This window comes from Macrotis lagotis, chromosome 6, assembly GCF_037893015.1.
Source record: "Macrotis lagotis isolate mMagLag1 chromosome 6, bilby.v1.9.chrom.fasta, whole genome shotgun sequence".
In the NCBI taxonomy this organism is placed as follows: Eukaryota; Metazoa; Chordata; class Mammalia; order Peramelemorphia; family Peramelidae; genus Macrotis; species Macrotis lagotis.
In genome coordinates, this window is record NC_133663.1 from 187,123,013 (window position 1) to 187,148,092 (window position 25,080).

Sequence of the window (25,080 nt, forward strand, 5' to 3'; positions counted from 1 at the left end):
AGCTGTCCTTGCGCAAGTCACTTAACCTTGGTTACCATTACTTTTTTTAAAAATAGGTATAATGATATGCCCTACATGACAAGGTTGTTGTGAGGAACAAATAAGATAATATTTGTAAAGTGCTTAACATTGCCTGGCACCTACTCGGCAATTAATTAATACTTTTTTACTTTACAGAAAATAAATACCTGAAAACCCCCCCCAAAGAAGTTCATCTCCATTTCAGTAATCTAAAAGTCATATGGTTTCCAAGTATTTAAGTGTGGTGTGAATGAATACAATTGTACTACCACATTTGTTGGGGCTGCAAGAAGATCAGAATGCTAAACACTGGTATAGCGGCTGATTCAAAAGCTTTCTAAAATATTCATTCAAGTTTATTGGGGCAGGGGGAGGGGGAAGTAGGATTACTTCAATAACATGAAAAACTGCTAGAGGTTTCTATGGGATGTTATTTTTTCCCCAGCAGTCTTACTGACATATTTCAAATAGAAATAAAGTAACACATTTCAAGTGCATGACATTAATCCCTGACATTCTTCCTGTTTCCCTATTATTCCATTTAAACATCCATCCGTGTTATTTTTCCTAGAAAAGGTTTCTCCCTTCTGTCACAGATGATCGCCCCCGTGTGAAAGCCTGTGAAAACCTCCCACCCTTTAGAGATATCTGTCTAACAATGAGTCAACCCAACAAATGCAGCAAACACCACAGATGTAAACTTAAAAATAAATCTCAATTTCTAATTAATAAGCTGAAAACCAGGAGCTTCTCTGCTTAAACAAACTTCATTGTTCTGGCCAAACATAAGAAGAGGATTAAAAGATGCCTACCCTAAAAAGATACAGAGAATATATATGTGAAATTCTGGTCCAACATTAAATAACTATGAAATCTATTCACTACTTTCAAGAGTAGATGTATGTCTAAGATTTAACTCATTATATGTACATATCCCAACTAAAAATCTATTAATATCCCTCTCCAAGTGTGGTAAAGTTAAAAAAAAAAAAGCACATTTTTTCCTTCTTTAAGTCAGGACCAGAGTTCAAATCTTAGCTCTTGTTACCATATAAGTCACTTAACTTGTTAGGTTTGGGTCCCAGCTTCTTTTCCTGAAATAAAGGATCTTAACTATAATTATCCCTTCTACATTATTGGGTTAGTAGTCCTGAACCCCTGTGAACTGGAAAATCTGCTTAAGAAGTTTTAACCTTTCCTTCATACTAGAGAAGAAGTCTGAATTATTATGCTATTAAAAGATAAAATGGGGGCGGCTAGGTGGCACATTGGATAGAACACCCGCCCTGGAGTCAGGAGGACCTGAGTTCAAATCCAGCTTCAGACACTTAATAATTATCTAGCTGTGTGGCCTTGGGCAAGCCACTTAACCCCATTTGCCTTGAAAAAACAAACAAAAAAAAGATAAAATGTTGATATTATATAATACTATACATATTTCTTATCTATTTCTGAGTTTCTAAACTTTTCATGTGTCATCTGTTAGCCTTCAAAAATGTCATCTGTGGTTTCTGTAAAGTTCCCACAAAAGTCTTATTTAATTTCCTCTGTTGACCTGTGATATAGCCAAATCTTGATAGGCAAAGCCCCAATGTGAAAAGGGATAACAGTAAATGGTAAATTCAATACTATCCAGCCCTAAATTCCATGTTTCTTCACTCTACCAATTGAGTTATTTGCCTAATTTCACCTTCAGGAAGAAATGGCTTCTTTCTAAGTCTCAGCTAAAATCCCATCTTCTGCAACAAGCTTTTCCTTTGTCCCCTTCAATACTAGAACCTTCCATTTGAGTTTGCCTGTATATAGCTTTTATACACCTAATTATTTATATGTTACCTCCTCCACAATTAGAATGTGAGGTCTTTATGAGGATAGGAACTGGTTTTGACTCTTTGCATCCCCATGTAAATCACCTTTATCTTCCAAAGAGACTGGGATATCAACACACAACTTCCGTAGTCATGAACTTACAGCATATTATCAAATCTCTTTGGAGTTAATTAATAAAAATGTATGATTATTTGGATGGGATCAAATGTCTACTTTTGTTTAGAAAACCATTTCTTCATGGAGAATAAAACTGATGATGTGAATAAGTTGGGGGGTGTCTGACCCAAGACAATCATTTTGTGTATTTAGAAAAAAATTAATTTACTTATTTATTACTTATATCCCCCACACAAAAAAATCTATAGGCTATATCAAGAGAAAATGAGCTCTGGCAGGTTTTACCAAGTTGCAAAAACTTCAAATACAAACCCAGGGATAAAGTAATTATCTATGTGATAATAAATTAAGTTTTTGGAACATGGGATAATAGATTCAGAGAGGGGATTTCAAGAAACAATGAGGTCCAACCCTTTCATTTTAGAGATGAGGAAACTGGGTCTCTGAGACCCAAAGAGGTTGGTCATATTTCCATAGCTAATTATAATTAACTGTGCAATTAACTTTATATTAAACATCTTGTGAAAAATCCACTGGATGAGTGAGAATTAAATTCATCACTGAATGTACAATAACAAGCGACATCACCTTGGCTGAGTTACTATGTACCTAATTTTTCCACCTTTAAAATCAGACCTTATCAGGGACATTGGGAAATTGTTATAATACACAATCACGAACTCAAAGATTTTTGGAAGAATGGTAGTAAAGAAATCCAATGGATCTTTTTGCTTTGTAAATTAAAAAAAACAACAAATACAAGAATAAGAAAAGAGGAAAAAAAGAGAATATTTGTAATGCTTGAGTTTTTCTAAAGAAAAGGCAATATGTCTAATATAGTGCCAATATAATAAATGTAATATAACATGTTGTTGTTTAGTTGTTTCAATCATGTTTGACTTTTTGTGATCCTGAAGACCACTGTCTCTGGGATTTTCTTGGCAAAGTTCCTAGAGGTGGCTTTGCCACTTGCTTCTCCAGTAGCAAATATTAAATGACTTGCCCAAGGTCACACAACTAGAAAGTTTCTGAGGTTGGATTTGAACTCAGGTTTTCCCAGCACTCCATCCACTGTCCAACCTAGATAATATAACATTACATGCCATCATATGACAAATCTCCTAATACTGGATTTCAGATTTCAATAAATAACAACAGTATATTATTACTCTACATTGTGTTACATTAATATTGTATTAGATAATGACCTTTCTTTAGAAAAATTCAAACATTACAAATATTCTTTTTTTCCTTTTCCTACTTTTGTACCAATTCCTTGTATTATTTCTCTCTTCTATAGAAAGCAATCCCAACATAACTAATGAGTAAAACAGGTCAGTATTGTAGCAAAGTATCATATTTCATTATATTTTAGAACTCTTCTTTCCCAATTTAAGGAGATCATTTACCCAATGCTAATAGTCATCAGGAAAAAGAAGAATCAAAAATTGAGTTTTCTCACTCCTCAAAAAAAAGAGCTAATAATGGTCACTAAGTTTCACATTATCATGACAAAAGACAATTATGACTGTAGTTTATAAAATCCTCAGTAGTGAATATTCAGGAAACATGTTGGAACAAATTGCTCATTAGATTAATTAGAAAGAATTGAGCCTCATTAATTTTTCTCACCAAGGAAATCTTGTTTTTAACACCATTAACAATAAAATCTTAAGTACTGAGAAATTAGTCCAAGATAAATATGGAAAACTATCAAGACAAATGAATAGCTCATACTAATATTTAACAACAAACCACAAAATAGTTGTTTGGTTGCAGCATATAAGAACAATGTATTCAGTGTTTGTTTGTTTGTTTTTTAACACTTCACATGGTTTGAACATGTTTATGTGAACTTTCTGATTAGATATTACTATAATACTTTGTCTTCCACTTAAGTCATCACCGGCTGTCTACCCCCCATGGTAGTGATTCTGAGTTTCAAAGCACAAGCCCTACCAAGTTAGCAAGGCTAACTTGAGATAATATCTTCAAAAAGTGTTTAGCACAGTGCCTAGCATATAGTAAATATTATATAAATATTAATTATTATTACTACTACTACAGTTATCCTTTCCAAATTGACTTTCCCCATTGCAGTTTTAATATATTGTGGGTCATTATAAGAAATTAAATGAGAATTTTTATGAGATTTGAAAAAGCCACAAATGACACACAAAGGACAGCATAAATTACAAAAATTTAGAAACTCAGATATGTATAAAATATATGGTATTGTATAATATCAACACAGTTTATCTTTTAATACCATAACTCAAACTTCTTCTCTGGTACAAAAGGAGGGCCAAAAAATTTTATGCGAATTTTCCAAATCACAGATTGTCATACCCCTAAAACACATATACCCAGCAATGTGGAAGGGTTAACTACATACATCTTTTGTCTTAAGATCAACTTAATTAAGTTTAGAAAACCATATCAACAAAAAAAAAAATGACTTTTTAAAAAAATAATATCAGACCAACCAAGGAACAGAGAATAGGCAATCCATATTGGCAGAAGGGGTAAAAGAAATGTGCATTCAATTTTTAAAAAATTAATTCTCGGGGCAGCTAGGTGGCACAGTGGATAGAGCACTGGCCCTGGAGTCAGGAGTACCTGAGTTCAAATCTGGCTTCAGACACTTAATAATTACTTAGCTGTGTGGCCTTGGGCAAGCCACTTAACCCCATTTGCCTTGAAAAAACCTAAAACAAAAAACAAAAAAAAAAAAAAAAAAAAATAATTCTCAACCAAAGGAACACAATCCATGGAGTAAGGACTATATAAAGGCATAAAGTTTTCATAAACAGACCCAGCAATAGATTCAGATCTATTATCAGAGTATTAACTTATTCAAGTACCAAGGGACTCATCTATGGAAAGTTAGTCGCCAGAGTGATTAAATGTTTCCTCCTCAAGGAAATCAATGAGAGTTAATGAAATATATTCTAAATGCGCCATACCAACAAAACCACAGATTTCTAAGGTCTTGAAATATCATTCCTTTTATTACATTTAGAAGTAGTACCCATACTAAGGAAGTCAAAGATCTTTTGGAGTATCAAATTCCTTAATCATAAGAAACTTATGAAATAATTTTACAAAAATCTCATCTTATAGGAAACACAAACAGAACCCCTGTATTGGAGTCAGGCAAACTCTTATAAATCAGGTTAGGCAAATCTGCACAATTCTAGGCCCTTAGAAGGACATATGGAAATTGTTAACTACATTGCTCTACCCCAAGGCTGTAACTAAGGCAGGGAAACTAGAACTTTGCCTTACAGGGATCAAAACTTAGTGGGCATAAATAGTATTTATACTCCTTCAACAGTAAGAATGAATTGTGCTCAAAACCTTACTGAGAATAGCTATTAAAATAAAAAAAAACTATCAATTGTGTATTTTCCTCCATCCAGCCTTGACAGGAAGGAGAAGTAAATAAGTTAAATATCCTGGGACGAGGACACTGGAACCTCCAGTTCCCTAATACATGGAGTAACAGAGTTCCCCTCATGATTAAGGTTTTATGATTCTGGTACCTGAAATAGATAGTGTTTTCAAAAAAATTCAGGTGGGGAAGACCTGAATTTTTTTGAAAACACTGAATGAGAAAGACAATAAGTACCTATAAAAACATATACAGCATAAATAAAAAGTTAATAAACAAATATATAAAAAAGAAGTTAAACAAGGATAGTTTGGGAAAGAAGATCCTAGAAGATACTAGGATCAGTTAAGATTTCATGCAGGAGATGGCACTTGAACTGTATCTGAAAGGAAGAGAGGAATATTATGAGGAAGAGGTAAGAAGAATGTGCATAATAGGCACATGGGACTGACAGTGTAAAGACATGTATCAATAGAGGAAATGGAGGGAAGCAGGCATTCGTCGATGGGTGAGGAACAGAGAAAAAGGCAATTTGACTTGATCATAGTATAACAGAATAATAATGGTCAATGAAATTGGAAAAATAGATTGGGGTCAACTTGTGTTGAGTTTTAAAATATAAACACAGAAATTTATATTTATTACTAGAGGCAATAAGAAGACACTAGAGATGGTTGAGAAGGGGAATGGCATGGTCAGATCTACATTTAAGGAAAAGCACTTTCACAGCAATGTGTAGGATGGACTGAAATAAGATAAATTTGAGGCATCATTTCTTAAGTCAACATTTGATGCCTCATGTAACAAGGTTAACCTGAGATTATTGCATTGGAGCACAGGTTTTGATATAGCTTATCAAAATAGAAATGGTTTGAATACAGACCAAAAAAGAATGGTATGTCTACCATTAACCTAGTTAAATTTAGAGAGATCTTTCTCCAGGTTGACCAGAGAATAATAAGGTGGTGTTGTTGGTGATGGTGGTGGTGATAATGCTATTGCTGCTGCTGCTGCTGCTGCTGCTGGCAATGTTTGTTGTTGCTGTTAATATTTTGGTTTTAGTCAGAAAGCTCAAAAAGATCCAACATTAAGTTATAGTAAGGGAAATTTGGGGGTGGCTAGATGGTGCAGTGAATAGAGCACCGGCCCTGGAATCAGGAATACCTGAGTTCAAATCCGGCCTCAGACACTTAATAATTACCTAGCTGTATGGCCTTGGGCAAGCCACTTAACCCCATTGCCTTGCAAAAAAAAAGAAAGAAACCTAAAATGTTATAGCAGGGGATTGTGAGTTATGCATAAATCAGGGATCATTAACCTAAGATCTACAAAATTTAAAACACACATATATACATATATATATATATGTTTTATATACACAAAGACAGATAGATAACCCTTTCAATTGGTTTCCTTTGTAATACTATGTATTTGATTTTATATACTTAAAACATTATTCCAAGAAATCCATAGGTTTCAAAAGAGTCTATGACACATAGAAGGTTAATAACTCAGGTCATAGAGGGACTACCCACACTAACAAAATCACAGATAATTTAAGCACCACTTCTTTACACAGTATAAAACAATATACAGTGTCAATGGGGTGAAAAGTTAAGTTGGAAGTGGTTTTTTTTAAGCAAAAAATGTGAATTTCCCTTTGAGTCTGTCCTTGAGAACAACTTTTGAAAAGCTACTTTCCAAGGTCATCTCTAAAGGAAATGAGCTGGTATCCTGTAGATGCCTGCCTTCCCTCCCATGGTGACTTGTTTTTTTTAGCCAAGTACAGGTTTCCATTCATCCATTCAACACAATCCCCTATGAAGAAGGGGAAGGAAAAAGATGAAATACCCAGGACTAATATAAAAGAACTATGGTGAGACAGGGAAAGGAAAGACACCAAGCAAAGAACACACAAAAACCCTAACATATATTATTGCTTTGAGCAAGAAAAGCAAGGCACAGGCGGGAAGTCTTCCTTTGATATGGCAGAATATACCACAGGTGACAAAACTGTCAGAAAATACTGAGTGAAATTGGGCTGCATGAAGGAATCTTCTATTAACAGGATCCAGAAATACCTATGAGCAATCAGAATTAGAATAGGCAAAAGAGTCAATTATCTAGGGTGCAATGAGGAATATTTTTTATAATTTTTTATAACTACTTTTTTATGCCAGAAAAGTCCACTTTCTGTGACATGGATTTATTTTCTGATGACAAATTGTACAGTGAAGGCATAAAAGTTTCTGATGAGTAGCAATATATTAGATGACAACACAAACTGTCAAATCTTGCCTAAGATACATAAATGTTTTGCCCAATGTTCTTGACAGTACAAACCAAACTACAAATAAATGGAGGTGACTTCCAGTTGATGGTGGACTGGAGCAGAAAATTTCCCAGTTTAATGTCAGCCTTGGTTAACTATAACAAAGAGAAGCATTTTGAAAAAGTTTTAAAGACATATCAGGTATCAAATACTGTGATCCCTACCAACATAGGCACAGATTTATTCCCCACTTGTTCTTCTTTATGAATTCAAATCTGGAGGATGTAAAAAAGGTATTTTGCTGTTGCTGAATCATGTCTAACTCTTTGTAATCCAAATGGATGTCTTCTTGGCAAAGATAGTGGAGTGGTTTGCCATTTCCTTCTCCAGCTGAAGAAACTTGAGGCAAAGAAGATTAGTTACTTGTCCAGGGTCATAGCTAATAAGTGTCTGAGGCTAGATTTGAACTGGGGTCTCCTGACTCTGGGTCTTTTGCTCTATCCACTGTACCAGCTAGTTTCCCAAGGTATTGTAAGCTTTTTAAGGAAATGCTGAAAGAAAAGTACCCTAAAATTTCCATTGAGAGTAGAAATATAAATAAAGTCATCCTAGGGTTGAATATTCAACAGCAAGGGGGAAAAAAGACTTTAAAAAACCCATAATCACAGGAATAATGTGCACAAAATAATGTGCCAAAATAATGTAAAAGAAATATCTACCAAAAGATTTTAGATATTGAATCAATGCAGTGACTACTGTTGGCTGCAGAAAATTTATTGCTTATATAGACCTTTCACCATTCAGCAGAGAAGCAGAAGATCATGGGTGTAAAATGAGGCATATCCTACCAAATATAGTATAAAGTCTATACTATATATCTATAAAATAAAGGGGTTGATCTTGCTGACCTCTATAGTTCCTTAAACTCTAGGTGGCACAATGAATAGAACATGGGGCCTGAAGTCAAAAACTTGAGTTCAAATACAGCCTCTGTGATACTGGGCAAGTCACACAATCTGTGTGCTTCATTTCCTTATCTGAAAATGGGAATGATAATGACACCAACCACCTAAGGTTGTTACGAGATCAAAGGAGATAATACTTGTAAAGCACTTAGTATAGTTCATTATTATTATCATCATACTCTATGATCCTATGTTTTGCTTAACTGTACTTAAATAGGAGGATTATATTAGGGTGCGGGAATGGAGGGTAATCCAGAAATGACAGTGAAACTAAGAAAATGATCATAACACTTAAAAAAAAAAACACAAATCATTGCTTTAAGCCATAGCCTTTTTGCTTTCCTAGACAGATACTAAACTTTAAATACATGCTTGTTTTATCAAATAGACCTCTTGCTAAAGTTTTAGAACATGATCTTACTTTCCAAAGGATCAGACTCTTGTATATCTGACAAAATCAGAGGCAGGCAAAGATTCATCAAGCAATCATGGATTAGGAAACAGATAATGTAATTTCTGATTACAATGTAACCATTTTTTTATTGTTTCCTGTAATACTGATATTAAAACAAAACCTACACTACAGAATTCGAGTATTTGTGTCCTTTTTATTGAGTTTTTCAAGCAGACCATACTTTTACCTTCAGAAGGCTGGCTTACCAAGATTTGAGAACTCTAGTTCTGATCCTACAGAGTTTGTCTGAACAGTACAGTTCAAGTGCTACCTCCTGCATAGAGGCCTTTCTTATTTGCCTTCCCCTCCCCCAAAAAATGAACTTGCATTTACTTTGAATTTATTTATTTGAATTTATTATATTTATTTGAATTATATTTACTTTTGAATTTATTTATTTGTACACATGTGGGCTGATAGTATTTTCCTTCTAAGTTCCTTGAGGGCAGGGACTATTTATTTTTGTATTCACAGGATCCAGCAAAATGCCCAGTACATTTACTAGTATCTATTAACACTAGCTATTAAATGGACTGTTTTCCAAGTAACTTTCTTTCCAAAATCTACTGTAGTTTTCTAAGACTATCAAATTTGGGGGCAGCTATCTGTGCAATGGATAGAGCACCGGCCCTGGAGTCAGGAGTCCCTGAGTTCAAATCCGGCCTCAGACATTTAATAATTACCTAGCTATGTGGCCTTGGTCAAGTTACTTAACCCCATTGCCTTAAATAAAAAATAAATACTGTCAAATTTATTTTTTCCCTTTATAATTTCAAGTCATCTTTGTCTACTTTCTTTCCAAAGTTTACTGAAGACTATTAAATTCATTTCTTTCCCCTATAAAACATGAGGTATCCTTCTAGTACTGCTGGTAATCTTTATCCACAAACACCATCTTCCAATCCATCACACCTCATCAATTTCTCTCCCACGGGAAACATAAAATAACACAGCTAAATATCACATCTGATGGTAGAAGGACACTAAAGACCCTAGTAACAAACAGAGTTTACTTAGATGTCTTGAATTTCCCTATGTCCCCCTGAAAAGAAATAGGGTTGCAAATTCTCAATCTAATAACTTGAATCAATCTCAGCTTTATGTTCTTATCCTGGAAGGCTGACTCTTTCACACCCTTTGAAACCCACAGGCAGTACCTTCAATTAGAGAAAGGGATCAAACTGTCACGAGGCAGAATAGTTAAAGCTGGCATCAGAGGAATGGATGCTGCAGCATGCAGGGTCATGTACTTGTATTCTGTCCTTAGCTTTGATTCATAATTGAGGAAAACTCAGCAGAAACCCAAGTAACTGCCTCTCAGAGACAGAAAGAACTTTAAAACTTCCTTCCCACTCTATCATTTGATGATTGGTAGTTTTTTGGCCTTTTTTTTTTTCAAATACCTCATACATACAAGTTCATATTCTTGGGGATTCTGAATAGATTTTCTCTAAAATACTTTTCATCCATCTACTTTAAGTCTATGCTAATCTTTTAATTTAAAATTAAAAAGAATCTGATGGGTTTAAAACAAATACTTTCTTGAAAAGCCAAACCTCTCAGATAAGCATTAAAATGAACTCTGTCTATAGTTTCCTAGCCCCCTTCCTACCAAAGTTGACTATACAAAACAATATCTTCTTTCTTATTGAATCAAAGGAGCCACACAACCACTATGAGCTTCCCCTTAAATTACCAATTTAACCTTGGGGTATCTCCTCTAACAGAACTTGCCTTGTCTCAAACCCAGACCTGAGAAGCAAGAGGTCAAACAGCAGTCAAAATGGCATGATTAATGTCTCAAGCACAATTGTTTCACACTCTCAGCCTTAGGGCTCCAGAACTCTCTTTGCAAATTAAAAAAAAATGCCTCTGAATTGGCTGGCCTTAAACACTGCTATTTGACATAAGGAAATTAATGTATGCCCATTGTATCTAGTTATAGAGGCCAAGGAAGAGTGATAGGGTCTCTCTCCCCATCCCTACTTTGCCCTCCCTCAAAATTTACTGGAAGAAGTTCAACTGAAGTTTCCCAAAATTAAGGTAATTTCAATCTCAAAAAATTCACATTGAAAGCTCAGAGAAGGAAAATCGTTATCAGCACCAAGAATACAGTCAGCAGAACTGCAAGGGTTCTCTAGCCTATATATCTCAAGGTACTATATTAGAAATTAAGATTTATACATGTCAAAATAGAAGAGAGAAATCACTTTTTTCTCTAACTAGTTCAACACTGACTAATGATTGCTGCAATATTAAAACTGTTTATAATTTGAAGACAGAAAATACTTGCTAACAAAAAAAAGGAAAGTTAAATTTTACTTGTTGAATCATACAATTTAGATTTTTGTTTTGTTTTCCCCAATTCTATACTAGGTTGCAAAATTCTGCACTTATTTCTCAACATTTGGAGTGGGACAGGGGTGGGCAGTGTTTAGAAGAGTTGCAAAAGCAGGCTGAGGACTTGGCACTAACACTTTAGAGAGAGAGAGCACACTGCATGATGAATAGTAATGAACCCAAACCAAACCTCTTTGTGAGTAAGTGAGGGTGTTGAGCATTTTTTTGTTTTATTTTAACTCTGCCTTTCTTCTTTAAAGTAGAATTATTAACATGCCACACTGAAGTTCACATCCTCTAGCTGGCCTAAGATACTAGAAACTCCGAATTCATCTCATTGGGCAATGATGACCAATCTGATAAATAAAAATGAGACAACATGAACTTTAGTAGCTAACATTTATATATTTTAAAGTTTACAAGATGCTTTACATATATTATCTCATTTTATTCTCACAACGAACCTATGAGTAGGTTCTATTATTATCTTCATTTTACAGATGAGATAACTGAGACTAAAAGAGGTTAAGTGACTTGCCCAGGATCATACAACTAATAGGTATTTGAGCTAGAATTTGAACTCAAATCTTCTAGATTTCAAGCCTCCAATCCATACCACCTAGAAAACTCATTGAAGTCCCATCTGCATTCAAAAGTCCTGAGCCAGTATAACAGCAATGTAAATGAATTATCTTTGATTAGAGTTAAAAGGAAATTTAAAGGTCATCATTACAACCTCCTCATTTTAATGTTGAAGAAACTGAGGTTTAGAGAGGTAAATGACTCAGGATTAAAGGATCTGAACTAGACTGAATGGGCCTCAAAGATCATCTAATCCACCAATTAATTTTTATAAAGGAGGAAACTGTAACATATTAAGAAATTATTTGACTTGTCAAAAGTCCCAGAAGTAGTAGCCACTGGGGTGAGATTGCATTTCGAAGTCTAATCATATTTCCATTTGAGTTAAAAGACAGGCCAGAGTCTGAAGGTTGCCCTGGGAGCTTAAGGAGAGGGGAGGAAACTACTTAGTGTCAGCTTAGGATGTATTTTATTAGCTATTCGAAAAGCAAAATAAATTGAGGTTATATAAGGCTAAACATTACAACAAACCATCTAGCATCTGGTTGTTTACAGATGGGGGTAGAAGAGAACCACTTCTGATTTTTAGGTTTTTCCTCAAGTCAAGACTGTTTTTTTTATTTCCCTTTGAAACATTGTCATCTGTTACTACTAATATAGATGTCATTTTCTAGGCTTCCACTGTGATTTTTGCATGTAGAAAGAAACTCAGTTTTCAGTAGTTAAATTTTACCCTGAAATCCCTTACACCTGGATTATCCTACAGAATAGTTTGACTGGGATAGAATATGAGAGAGAGAGAGAGAGAGAGAGAGAGAGAGAGAGAGAGAGAGAGAGACCCTATTATTCCTTTTCTTTAACAAGACTAGGATTGGATGCTAAACTGCTGCGAAGATACCTCATAACCAGATGTCAAATATTTAATGACATCTTTGGTCTTCTGGATTTGAGAGCAATAATGATGATAGTAATAATAATAGCAGTATCTACATAGTGCTCAAAGTCTGCAATGTGCTTTTTTTTATACAAATATTACCTCATTTAAATATCACAAAAACCCAGTAAGGAAGTGCTTTTATTATCCCCATTCTACAACTGAGGAAAATGAGGCAGACAGAAGGTGAGTGACTTGCTCAGGGTCACCATGGTTGATAAGTGCCAAATATGAAGTTTGAATTCAGATCTTCCAGATTCCAAGTCTAGTGCCCTTACTTATAATACCCCTTAGCTGCGGGCAGGAAGAACTGAAATCTAGTACCAAAAGTACAAGAAAAAAAATGAAGGTAGGTCCATATCACAAGCAAAAGATATATCCTCAAGAGGCAATGACTGAACTTCCAGGCAACTGCTTTCTATCTCTCTATATCCAAATAATTATTACTGACATCTGATGATGTTTGTCCTTCATTCTTTCTTTGTAAGGTTTTCCCAAGGCAAATGAGGTTAAGTGGCTTGCCCAAGGCCACACAGCTAGGTAATTATTAAGTGTCTGAGGCCAAATGTGAACTCAGGTACTTCTGAATCCAAGGCTAGTGCTCTATCCACTGTGCTACCTAGCCGCCCCTGTCCATCATTGTTGAAGAAGACCATGACATCAGGGAAGTGATGCTATAACAAGCACATGAATTGGATTTGAGTGAAGGGATGCTGTGCCAAGTCACTATTGCATTTCCTCCTCCATCTAGGTCCAATGGTCAGATATGAACCAGGATGACTAGAGATGGCTCTGGATATAAGGCAATCAGGGTTGAGTAACTTGCCCAAGGTCACACAGCTATTAAGTGTCAGGTGTCTAAGGCTGACAACTTAGTATCTTAAAAATATTGATGATTGGGGTGGCTAGGTGGCATAAAGCACTGGCCCTGGAGTCAGGAGTACCTGGATTCAAATACGGTGTCAGACACTTAATAATTACCTAGCTGTGAGGCCTTGGGCAAGCCACTTAAACCCATTTGCCTTGCAAAAATCTAAAAAAAAAATATATTGATGATTATATGCAAGTTGAGAAGCAACAGAATGTAGATAGTCACTCTCAAATCTAGAAAAATCTCAGTTCAAATCTCTCCTAACATACTCAGATTGTGTGCTCTGAGCAGGTCTCTTAAACTTTCTGAGGCTCAGAGATATGTCTTTAGGATAAAGTTTTCTGTGCCCTAGACAACTCTCTAAGACTTCAAATTGAAGACAAAGAACCAATCTGCATTAGTAGAGTCCCTTACTCAAGAGTCCCTGATACCAATAAGATTATGAATGTAGTTCCCTCTGCCTAGTCTAAGTGACAAGCTGGCATGATTAAATGCATAGAATTTGTTTTCTATTTTTTTCAAATGCTAATTGTGAAGACTAAAAATATATAAGCTGTAACAAAAGGAATGGCCTGAGATCAATACTCCACCTCTCTTGGGTTTCCTATTTCGGTAACACACCCACATCCTAGTCAAAGTGATGGAAGATTCAAAACTTAAGAACTGATGATTGCAACTGATTAATATTATTAATATTAACACAGATTTCCAGCTACTTAAAGGATTACCACTATCAGTTCTTAGTCTTCTTATGCTGGGAAACTAAGGAACCAAGGAAGGACAGTAAATAAGGATTGGAAGAAGAGAAAGATGACAGTGTTAGAATAGAGGTATGTGTCAAGAAGACAACTGGACTCAAGAAGAATTGAACTGAGTTATATATCAATAGTAGGCAATCAGAGGAGATTCAGAAGTCAAAAAAGAGCAGTGAATCAAAGGCAGGAAGATAGGAGAGCAGAAAGAGGTCAAGAACCAGACACAAGGAAAATTGATATAAAAGCAAGGCCTCCTTAAAGCATGAAGTCTTTTCTGTAATTCCTACTACAAGTAGAATCAATAGATTGACTTCTCAGGGCCTGGTAGTTAGTGAAAAGAGCAGGGAAGGGGGTAGCAACTCAACAAAGCTGACTACATTCTATTTCTCTTTTTTTAGGTTTTTGCAAGGCAAATGGGTTTAAGTGGATTGCCCAAGGCCACACAGCTAGGTAATTATTAAGTGTCTGAGGCCTGATTTGAACTCAGGTACTCCTGACTCCAGGGCCGGTGCTCTAACCACTGCGCCACCTAGCCGCCCCTACATTCTATTTCACAGAAGGTAGGTCCTTTAAATTCTAATTTCTCTGCCATCTCCACCTCCACCAAAGAGAAACAAAATTTGAGACTAAGAAACCTTGACATACAACTCAAAAGCTTGACTTCTTCAGTTTAAGACACCTCTGCTTGATATCAATACAACCAAAGCATCCTTCTTAGAGACTTCAAAGTATAGCAATCAGAGGTTGAATCGATTCTGATGTATAAAAAACTTCAAGGAAAACAAAAGGCTTTAAAATGCACAAGAAAAAGGTGCCATTACAGAATTAATCCAGCAAGCGTTAGAGGTTAAAGTAGACTGAAAAATGGAATTCTCTAAATCTACAATCCTAGTATCCTGTTTTGGCCAAAAGGCTAATTCTGGAACCAAGATCTAGTTCAGTCTAAAATTCTGAGCAAATATGTCCTTTCAGGGAAGCAAGGTGAGGAACAGAGGGAGACCTTAGTTTCTATCACCTTCTTTGTTCAAAAATACCCATAGAAGAAAGTAACTTTTCAAAAAACATTCCCGGCTAAGAAAGAAGCAAAAGGAAGGAAGGAAGGGATCTCATTGCAAGGTGGAGTGGGAATAAAAGGCTAAACTAATCCAGGCATTTCAAATTATTTATTTACAATTACACTTAAAGTTACAGTGACAGTTGAAGTTTAGAAAAAAAATCACTGGATTCTTTGTTCTCTTTCTTTTCCTTTCCAGAATAAGTGTATCTATGTCATACAAACTGCTCACATCATCAATAACAAGAGTTCTTATTAAGAACCATTATGTATAGAATGTTTAAAGATAAAATATAGATCATCCTAACATTTTATTGTATAGCTCTTTCATGTGCTGGCACAATGTTAGCTGTCAATAACATACAAGCACATACACACAAACATGAGTGCTTTTTTTCAATAAAAAACTTGGATTCATTAAAAAAAAAAACTATTTCCCAAAAGCAATCTATTCTTCTGTCTTCTTCCAGTTCTGGGTCCAGTTCACTATCTATTTATAGGATCTATATAAAATATATGAACTGATGGAAAGAAAGGAAGAAAGAATAGAAAGAAAGAAGGAAAGGAAGGAAGAAAAGAGAGAAAGAAAAGAAGGAAAGAAAGAAGAAAGAATTTAGTAGAAAAACTGGGACACTAATGTATTGTTGCTCCATTTTGGGGAGCAATTTGAAACAATAACCAAAGGGCTATAAAAATGTGTAGACCCTTTGATTAAGCAAAAATACTACTACTAGATTTGTATTCTAAATCAAAGAAAAAGGAAAAGGACCTATCTACACAAAAATGTTTATATCAGCTATTTTTGTGGTGGCAAAGAATTGGAAATTGAGAGAATACCCATCAAATGGGGAAAGGAATATGATGGGATGCCATTATGTTATAAGAAATAATGAACACGATGGTTTCAGGAAAACCTAGAAAGACTTACATAAGGGGCGGCTAGGTGGCGCAGTGGATAGAGCACCGGCCCTGGAGTCAGGAGTACCTGAGTTCAAATCCAGCCTCAGACACTATTTGAAATAATGGATGGAATCTGAATTCAGACTGAAACATATTTTAAAACTTTTTAAATTTTTCTTGTTTTTTTAAAATGTTTTCTTTCACAATATTGGATAATATGGAAATATGTTCTGCATGACTTCACAGGTATAGTCTACAACACACTGCTTGCCTTCCCAAGGAGAGAGGGAAGAGAGGAAGAAAGGGAGAGAATGTGGAGTTGAAAATTTTTTAAAAGCTACTTTTCCATATATTTGAAAAAATTTTAATGAAATAAATGCATATGATAACAAATACAAATAATGATAGATATGGAGCAGGAGAGATGGACCTAAAGAAAGTCTCTTCAGTCTACTTCAGAATATATTCAAAGACTGCAAAGGTTACTCCTTCGAGAGAGTGGAACAGCAACAGTTAGCAAGCAACCATTCAACAATTCAAGGGGCACCAAGTTTCCAGAAAGCACTGAGAGATCCCAGCTTCTTTGCTTGGTTAATGAAACCAATCATCCTTAGTGGATACTATATAAATCTAAAAATATGATGATATACAACTGTTCTGCTTTAAAGAAAAACCTGATACTTAATTTGGAAGTGAACCTACCAACACATAAAATAAGTGGTAATTCGCATTATAAACAAATTTCTTGACTTTGCAAAATGGCTCACCTAAGGCTCCTTTAACCAAAAACTGGTTAATGAATTTAAGTATTGATTTATTTCTTAGCAAAAAGAAAAAACGATTAAAAACAAATAAATAAAACAGCATCATAATGTGGCAAAAAGGAAAGCACTTTATGGTCCCAGAGAATAGATAACGGAATATATGACAATCTCTGACAAAGAACATAAGATGTTTGCTGGGAGGGGAAGGGAAAGGGGGGAGGAAATAAACAATCAAGAGGCACTACCTATGTGTCAGGCATAGGTTAGGAATTTTACAAATATCTCATTTGATGTTCACAATAGTTCTGCAAGGTAGTGTTTTTATCATGCTCATTTTATAGTTAGAGGCAAACATAGGTTAAGTGACTTGCCCAGGTTTCCACAGCTAATAAATATCTATGGTCACATTTGAATTTAGGTCTTACTGACTTCATGCCCAGCATTCTGCCTACTAGGATAGACTATTGCATGAATTTAAAAGAATAGTCTGTCTACCTAGTGATTTGTCTTCCCTCACTCTCTTCCATCCTTTCTTCCTTTCCTTCCTCCCTCTGTACCTTCCTTCTTCCTTCCAATCTTTCTTTTCTTCCTTTTTCCCCTCCACTTTTTTCCTCTCTTCTTTTCCTCCTCCCTCTCTTCTTTCCTCTCCTTCCTTCTCTTCCTCTCTCCATCCTTCCTTCCTTCTTCCCTTCTTTCCATTCCCATAATTTCATTGGTATAGGAATACCACAATTTCCTGTAGTGGTGAGTACCTCCAAGGGTAAATAACTTGTTCAGAAAGGAATAGTTAGTATAGGTCAGGACATGAACCCAGGTCTTCCTATCTTTTAGGTCAGCTAGTTCTATACATTAAATCACTACCTATATATTACATATTTTTATTTAATTCTTTTTCTTTGTCACAACTCCAAAGTGGGGATAGGAAATAACTATGACAAAGATAAAAGGCATCAATAAAATTTATTTTCAAATAAAAAAAAAAAAACAGAAAGAAAAAGAAAGTCTTTGAATGGTAGTTAGGACTCCAATGTGACTTTCATATGGTCAATCAATTGCTTGGGACCCAGTTTCCTAATTGGCAAATCAAGAGATATGGACTTAGATTATCAATCAATAGGCAGAGCCAGGATCCTAATATAGTAGTAGATCTGGAATGACAACCAAGGTCTCTTTGCCTACCTATCCAGTGTTTTTTATTAAAAAAAAAAAAACACTTTTTTATTAGGATCAAACACAAGCATTTCAATAGGATATAAGAACAGCAAAATGGTTGCTTATGAAACTCTGAATCTCTACATATACAAAAAAAACCACGATAGTAATATAATTGTCTTTGTTTCAATTAAAACCTGTTGATATAAATATTTTTGTTCATGAGTCTTTTCCTTTTCTCTTTGATCTCTATGTACCTAGAAGTAGCATCACTGGATCAAAGAGTATGCACAATTTAAAAATTTTTTGGATATAGTTCCAAATTACTTTGTAAAATGGTTGATCATGACTAATGTAGAAATATGTCTTTCAAGATTTCACATATCAAATTTTATCAAATTGCTTGCCATCTTGGGGAGGGGGAAGAAAAGGAAAAGGGGAAAATTCCAGTTCAAAATTTTATTAAAAAATGAACATTAGGGGCAGCTAGGTGGCAGTGGATAAAGCACCGGCCCTGGAGTCAGGAGTACCTGGGTTCAAATCCGGTCTCAGACACTTAATAATTACCTAGCTGTGTGGCCTTGGGCAAGCCACTTAACCCCGTTTGCCTTGCAAAAAAAAAACCTAAAAAGGGGGGGGCGGAGCCAAGATGGCGACAAGAGAGGCACTCTTTCAAAAAACTTCAAAACTAAGGACTTTTTTTTAAGGTTGTTCCAAATTGGAAACAAAGTAAAGACTGACGGAGTGCTATCTGTGGGGTGGGGGTGGGGGAGGGAAGCAAGATGGGGGAAAATTGTAAAACTCAAATAATATCTTTAATAAAAAAATCCAATTCAAACAATAGAACTCAGTGAGATAGATAAATTTGTAAGAAATCAGGACTCAGTACTTCAAAGCCAAAAGAATGAAAAATTAGAAGAAAATGTGAAACATCTCACTGAAAATGCAACTGATTTAGAAAAGATAATTTAAAAATTATTGGAATACCTGAAAGTCATGACCAGGAAAAGAGCCTTGACATCATTTTCAAAGAATTACTACAGGAAAATTGCCCTGATATCCTAGAAGCAGAGGCAAAATAGAAATGGAGAGAATCCACTGATCTCCCCGAGAAAGAGATCCAAAAAAAAAAAAAAACAACCCCCAGGAATATTATAGCCAAGTTCCAGAACTCCCAAGTCAAAGAGAAAATATTACAACCAGCCAAAAGCACACAATTCAAATATTGTGGAGCTGCAGTCAGGATCACACAAGACTTAGCAGCAACTACATTAAAAGCTCATAGGGCTTGGAATATAACATACCAGAAGGCAAAAGGGCTTAGAATGCAACCGAGAATCAATTACCCAGCAAGGCTGAATGTCCTCTTCCAGGGAAAAAGATGGACTTTCGATGAACCAGGGGAATTTCAAATATTCCTGTTGGAATGACCAGAGCTAAACAGAAGGTTTGATCTTCAAATACAGGACTCAGGTGAAGCATAGAGATTGGAGAAGGAGGGAAAAATATGAGTGACTTAATGATGATGAACTACATATATTCCTGTATAGGAAGGAGCTTTTATAGATGAAGCACAGGAAGAAAACTGAATTTGAAGATAAAATATGGTGTAAAAATGGAGTCAAGAGAAAAAAAGGGAAATGTAATGGAAGAAAAAGGAGAGGGGGAACAGGCCAAGATATTTCATATAATAAGATTTTTCTTTATTACAATGAGCTATTGCAATGATATGGAAGGGGGGGGAAGGCAAGGGGGAATGAGGGAATCTTCGCTCTCATCAGAGATAGCTAGGAGAGGAAACAGCATATATACTCAATGGGGTATAGACCTCTAGAATAAGAAGGGGGGACAGGGGAAGGGGTGTGGATGTGAATGATGGAGGAGAGGATGGACCATAGGGGAAGAATAGTCAGATAGAGCACATTTTCTTTTTTTTTATACTTCTTGCAAGGAGCTGGGATTGGATGGCCCATCTGGGACCATAGGCCGGGTGGATGCTGGGCCTAAGGAGTGGTATGGGGACTCAGGGCCTCTTGGCCCCAGGACCAGGGATCTGTCAGCTGCTCCACTCCGCTACCCTACAACAGAGTCAGAGTGAAAGGAGAGAGAAAATATAGTTCATGGTAGTGGAGAAGTACAAAAGGAGGGAGTTGCAATCAGCAATGCAACAGTGAAAAATATGGAAGTAACTTTTGTGATGGACTTATCATAAAGAATGTGATCCATTCATGACAGAGTTGGTGGTGTTGGAACACAGACTGAAGCACATTTATTATTATTATTATTTTGAGGGGATGTGTAGGGCAAATGGGGCTGGGTGGCCTGCCTGGGGCCGCATAGCTGGGTAATTGTTGGGTGTCTTAGGCCAGATTTGGACCCGGGTGCTCCTGGCTCAAGGACCTCTGTCCGCCACCCAACCGCCCCTACTATTATTCCTATTTTATTTTATTTTGGGTCTTTTTTTTTTCTTTTGGGGGATTTTGCAGGGCAGTGGGGTTGGGGTGGCTTGCATGTCACACAGCTGGGTGATTGTCGGGTGTACGGGGCCAGATGTATGCTCAGGTGTTCCTGGCTTCAGGGCTGGTGCTCCGTCCATTGTGCCACCTGGCCATACCTACAATTATTACTATTATTTAATTTTAATTTTAATTTTTCTCTCCCCTTTATCACTCAAGTGAGTCTATATTTTATGGGGTAGGGGGGTATTTTGTTTACTCTTAAACAAGAATATTTTATTAATGTATAAAAACATTATTTGTACAAAATGAGAATAAATAAATATTAAGAAAACAGAAAAAAAAGATGTTAAAAATTATCTTTACATATAATTAGAAAAAATGAATGCTAATTTAAAAAATAAAAAAAAATTGTTTCAATTCACAGCTATGCCAATACTGAAGGATTTTAAGACTGTCTGTTCTCCAACAATTGACAAAGATAAAAAAGGAAAATAGTAATCTGATGGGGGGGGGGTGAGTTGGAATAGTAAAATTTGTATTCCTCTCCTATTTTTACATAGCTGTATATAATTTGCCTTTCTCCTTTTGAAAATTACTGATTCATATCCTTTGAGCATTTATCTATTGGGAAATGACTGTTGTATTTACATGTTTGAGGCTTGAATATCAGATGTTTAGGAAAGAAATTTGTCACAAAGATTTTTCCCTGTTGTTTCTAATTCTACCTGCATTGATTTTGTCTGTGTTAAATCAATTTTCCAATTATCCATTTTATTTTTTGTGATGCTCAGTATTTCTTGTTTGATCAAAAATGCTGCTCCTCTCTCTAGTTCTGGAAAGTGTCTTCTTCATTTCTCTTAATTTGTTTGTAATATAATGTCATCTTTAAGGTCAAGTATTCATTTGGAGTTTATAATAAGATGAGAGACATTTGAATCAATGAATCAGTGAGTAAATGAAAAGCATCAGTTAAGTGCTTGCCATGTACCATCTACAAGACATAAAAATTTCTAATAAAAACAGCCTCTGCTCTCAATGAGCTTACCTTGATAACACATATAGGGAAATATTGGTCAGGGAAGGAAGTTTAAATATAGGGAGTCACAAAAACTTTGAATGGAAAAATAAGGCAGTTCACTGACATGCCTTTTCCAAAGACAATAGTGGTATTTATGTGATTACAATTCTTAGAGCAGGAAGTGAAAAGGGCTTGGGGGTGTGGGAGAAATTAAAGTGAGGTGGCTGGTCAGAAAATGACCAGAGTAAAGATGAAAATACATGATCCTAAGAAATATGTAACTGAATGGCTTAGCTTCTATCAGGCATGGTTCCTGGTAGTCCAATTTCTGAGATTCTTGACCTTTTTATTCTTCAAAAAAAATTTTGTTTATTTTGTCTACTTCTACAAAATAATCTATAGATAATTTGAGTTACATGGAAAAAGTCAGTAAATTATTTTAGGTAGCACCATCCCTTCTATTATATTAGCATAATCAAATCATAAACATTCAATCTCTCTTCAAAGATTTATCTTCATTTTCACAAAGAGAATATTACATAATTATAGCATTCATATAATTCTTGTGTGTATTTTGAGAGACAACCAGCAAGTATTTTATTTGCTTTGAATGGAATTTCTTTTTTCTCTCTCTCTTCCTGCTAGAAAGAATTGGTAGCATGCAAGTTATAATTTTTGAGTTATTTATATCCTGCTACTTTACTGAATTATGAATTGTTCTATTTAATTTTTAGTTGAATATCTAGGGTTATCTCCTAGTGCTCTTTCCACTCTGCTACTCTCTCTCAAATAACTATTCTTTCTTTAAAACAAAACCAAAAAACAATGACCTCTAGTCCCACTTCAGAGTTTCTAACACTACTCCCCCCCCCCCACTTACAACTAGACTTCCAGCCTTATGAATTCAAATGATGGAAAAGAATGTTTTGGCTCTCAGGCCAAAGGGCCTCAGAAATCTAGGCTGTAGTCTACAATGGCTCGCTTCCTTTCTCCTCTCTCTGATTCATTGATACAGTTTTATGTATCCTTGCCTGGGAGCAGTGGGTTCTTTAGTTTCCTTGTTGATAAATTCTTATTACAAATTTGCTTGGCACTGATTCCTTTTTCTTGACTGCTATGTGTGTAATAAGTCTCTTACTTCAGGATGGTAACCACAGCATCCAATAACAGCAAAATAATCAGCTTCAACTCCTAGGGCAAGTAATGGTAGGAAAGGACACCACTGGGGGAAAACCTGAATTTTTCTGGAGTTCTCTAGCAGAGCTGACCAGTCAAAGTTTCATATTCTTTTCCAGAAAATTTGATAACACAACCATTGGCTTTTAACATAAATGAACACATTCATTTTCACACATTTCTGATCAGCACATAATTAAAGAACATAATTTCAGAGAGACAATCCAATGCCCAAAGTAACTGAAGGGACCAAATGGATGAAGAGTCAAACAATAATATAAAATGAAAAGTCATTCCCCAAAAGATAAGTAGTAAAAGATATGAACAAGTTCTCAAAAGAAATGCCAACATAGCAATTATATGAAAGATTGTACTCCTGTTTAAGTTGGCTTACTGCATTTCAAAGTTTATTAAATTCTGCCTTTTGGTCTGGCTAAATTTAAAAAAAAAAGCTTTAGCTAAGGTGACTGTGGGAAAGAGTAAATGTTCCTAATTTAAAAGTCTGTGGTTTTTTTATGAGTCAACAATTTGATCTATTTTCAAAAAGTTAGTTTAATGCTTATAGTCATTCTTCTCAAGCTACCAACTTTCCCCTTTACTATCCTATTCTCAACTCTAACAAATACTACTGTTAATAATTAATACCTTAAAAAGCTGTGATCTTCCTCATTAATCATTTTTTTAGTTTTCAATGTGAAACTTCATTTTCTGAATCAAGAATTACTGTCTTTCAGCATGAACAATGTTTCATGTTATCCACATAACTGTTTCTTTTCAATAAGTCAAGCAATAATATAAAATAGGCATTCCCCAATAGATAAGTGGTCAAAGGATATGAACAAACAGTTCTCAAAAGAACCATGTATCATTGCTCCTGTATGTGACATGTCAATCTACTCCCATGGAGGTTGTATCCATCACACCTGTAACTTTCCTAGCTAAAGTGTCCTTTCCTGCCCACAATTCCCTTATATGTGTTGATTTTCCCCATGAGAATATAAGCTCCTTGAGAGGATACATTGCTTTTGTGTCCCTAGTGCTTGGCACATAGTAAGCCATTTACTAAATGCTTTTTCATTCATTCATTAATTCACTGTTCCAAAACATTAATAAGAGAAAAGAAAATCATAACAACTTTGAGATTTTTCACCTCATCCTCAGCAAACTGACATTATATTGCTATTGTCAATATTGGAGGAGTTAGAGTGGCTGAACAAACTCCAGTAGATGACTGTAATAGAACATTACTACACCATAAGAAATTATGAATATAATGAATTCAGAGAAGCATGGGAAGGCTTACATGAACTGATGAAAAATAAAGTAAGCAGAACCTGAAAACAACATATATACAATGACTACCACCAACATTAAGTGGAAGGAGTAATAGCAATAACTGAAATTACAATGACCAACTCAAACCTAAAAAATATAAGATTATGCTTCCCTCCTTCTTTGCAAATTTACTAGGGGGGGTAGAACACTACATATGTTAAGACTTGTTGAAGTATTAACTTTGGTTTAGTTTTTATATTAGTTTTCCTCTTTTTAAAAGTTCTTTCTTTTAAGGGATGAGGAGGGTGGGGGATTATAAATAAAACTAAACAAAATATCAATAAAAGACTTTTTAACTCCAGATCTATTCTTATAGAATATAGTCAGTTTTTCATGAAGCCAAATTTCTCAAAATGAATTCAAAATTGCTATAGTTCAGCAAATCTGTCCTCTGCACTAAAGTTATGCCAAAGAAAATAAACAAAAATTTTGAAGGTTCCTTTAAGCCATACTTAAACTAGAAGATATAAAACCTACTACCAAGACCACATATAGTCATAACTCAATAAAATATAATTTTAATTTAATTTAATTGATCTAATTTCCAAAGAAATGAGATGTTCATGATCCAGGGCCTTTCTTTTGGAGGCAGTAGGAAGAGGACTACAGAGTCTAAGGAAAATGACATTGTCCAATGGTGTGCTAGTAAATGTTTAACAACCAGTTCTCCAAAAGAAAAAATTAAAG

General features: G+C 35.3%; 1 protein-coding gene across 3 annotated transcripts in view; it reads right to left on the reverse strand.

Moving 5' to 3' along the window:
• Positions 1 to 25,080, reverse strand: part of RASA3 (RAS p21 protein activator 3) — a 299,007-nt gene that overhangs the window by 150,209 nt on the left and 123,718 nt on the right. The window lies entirely within an intron of this gene.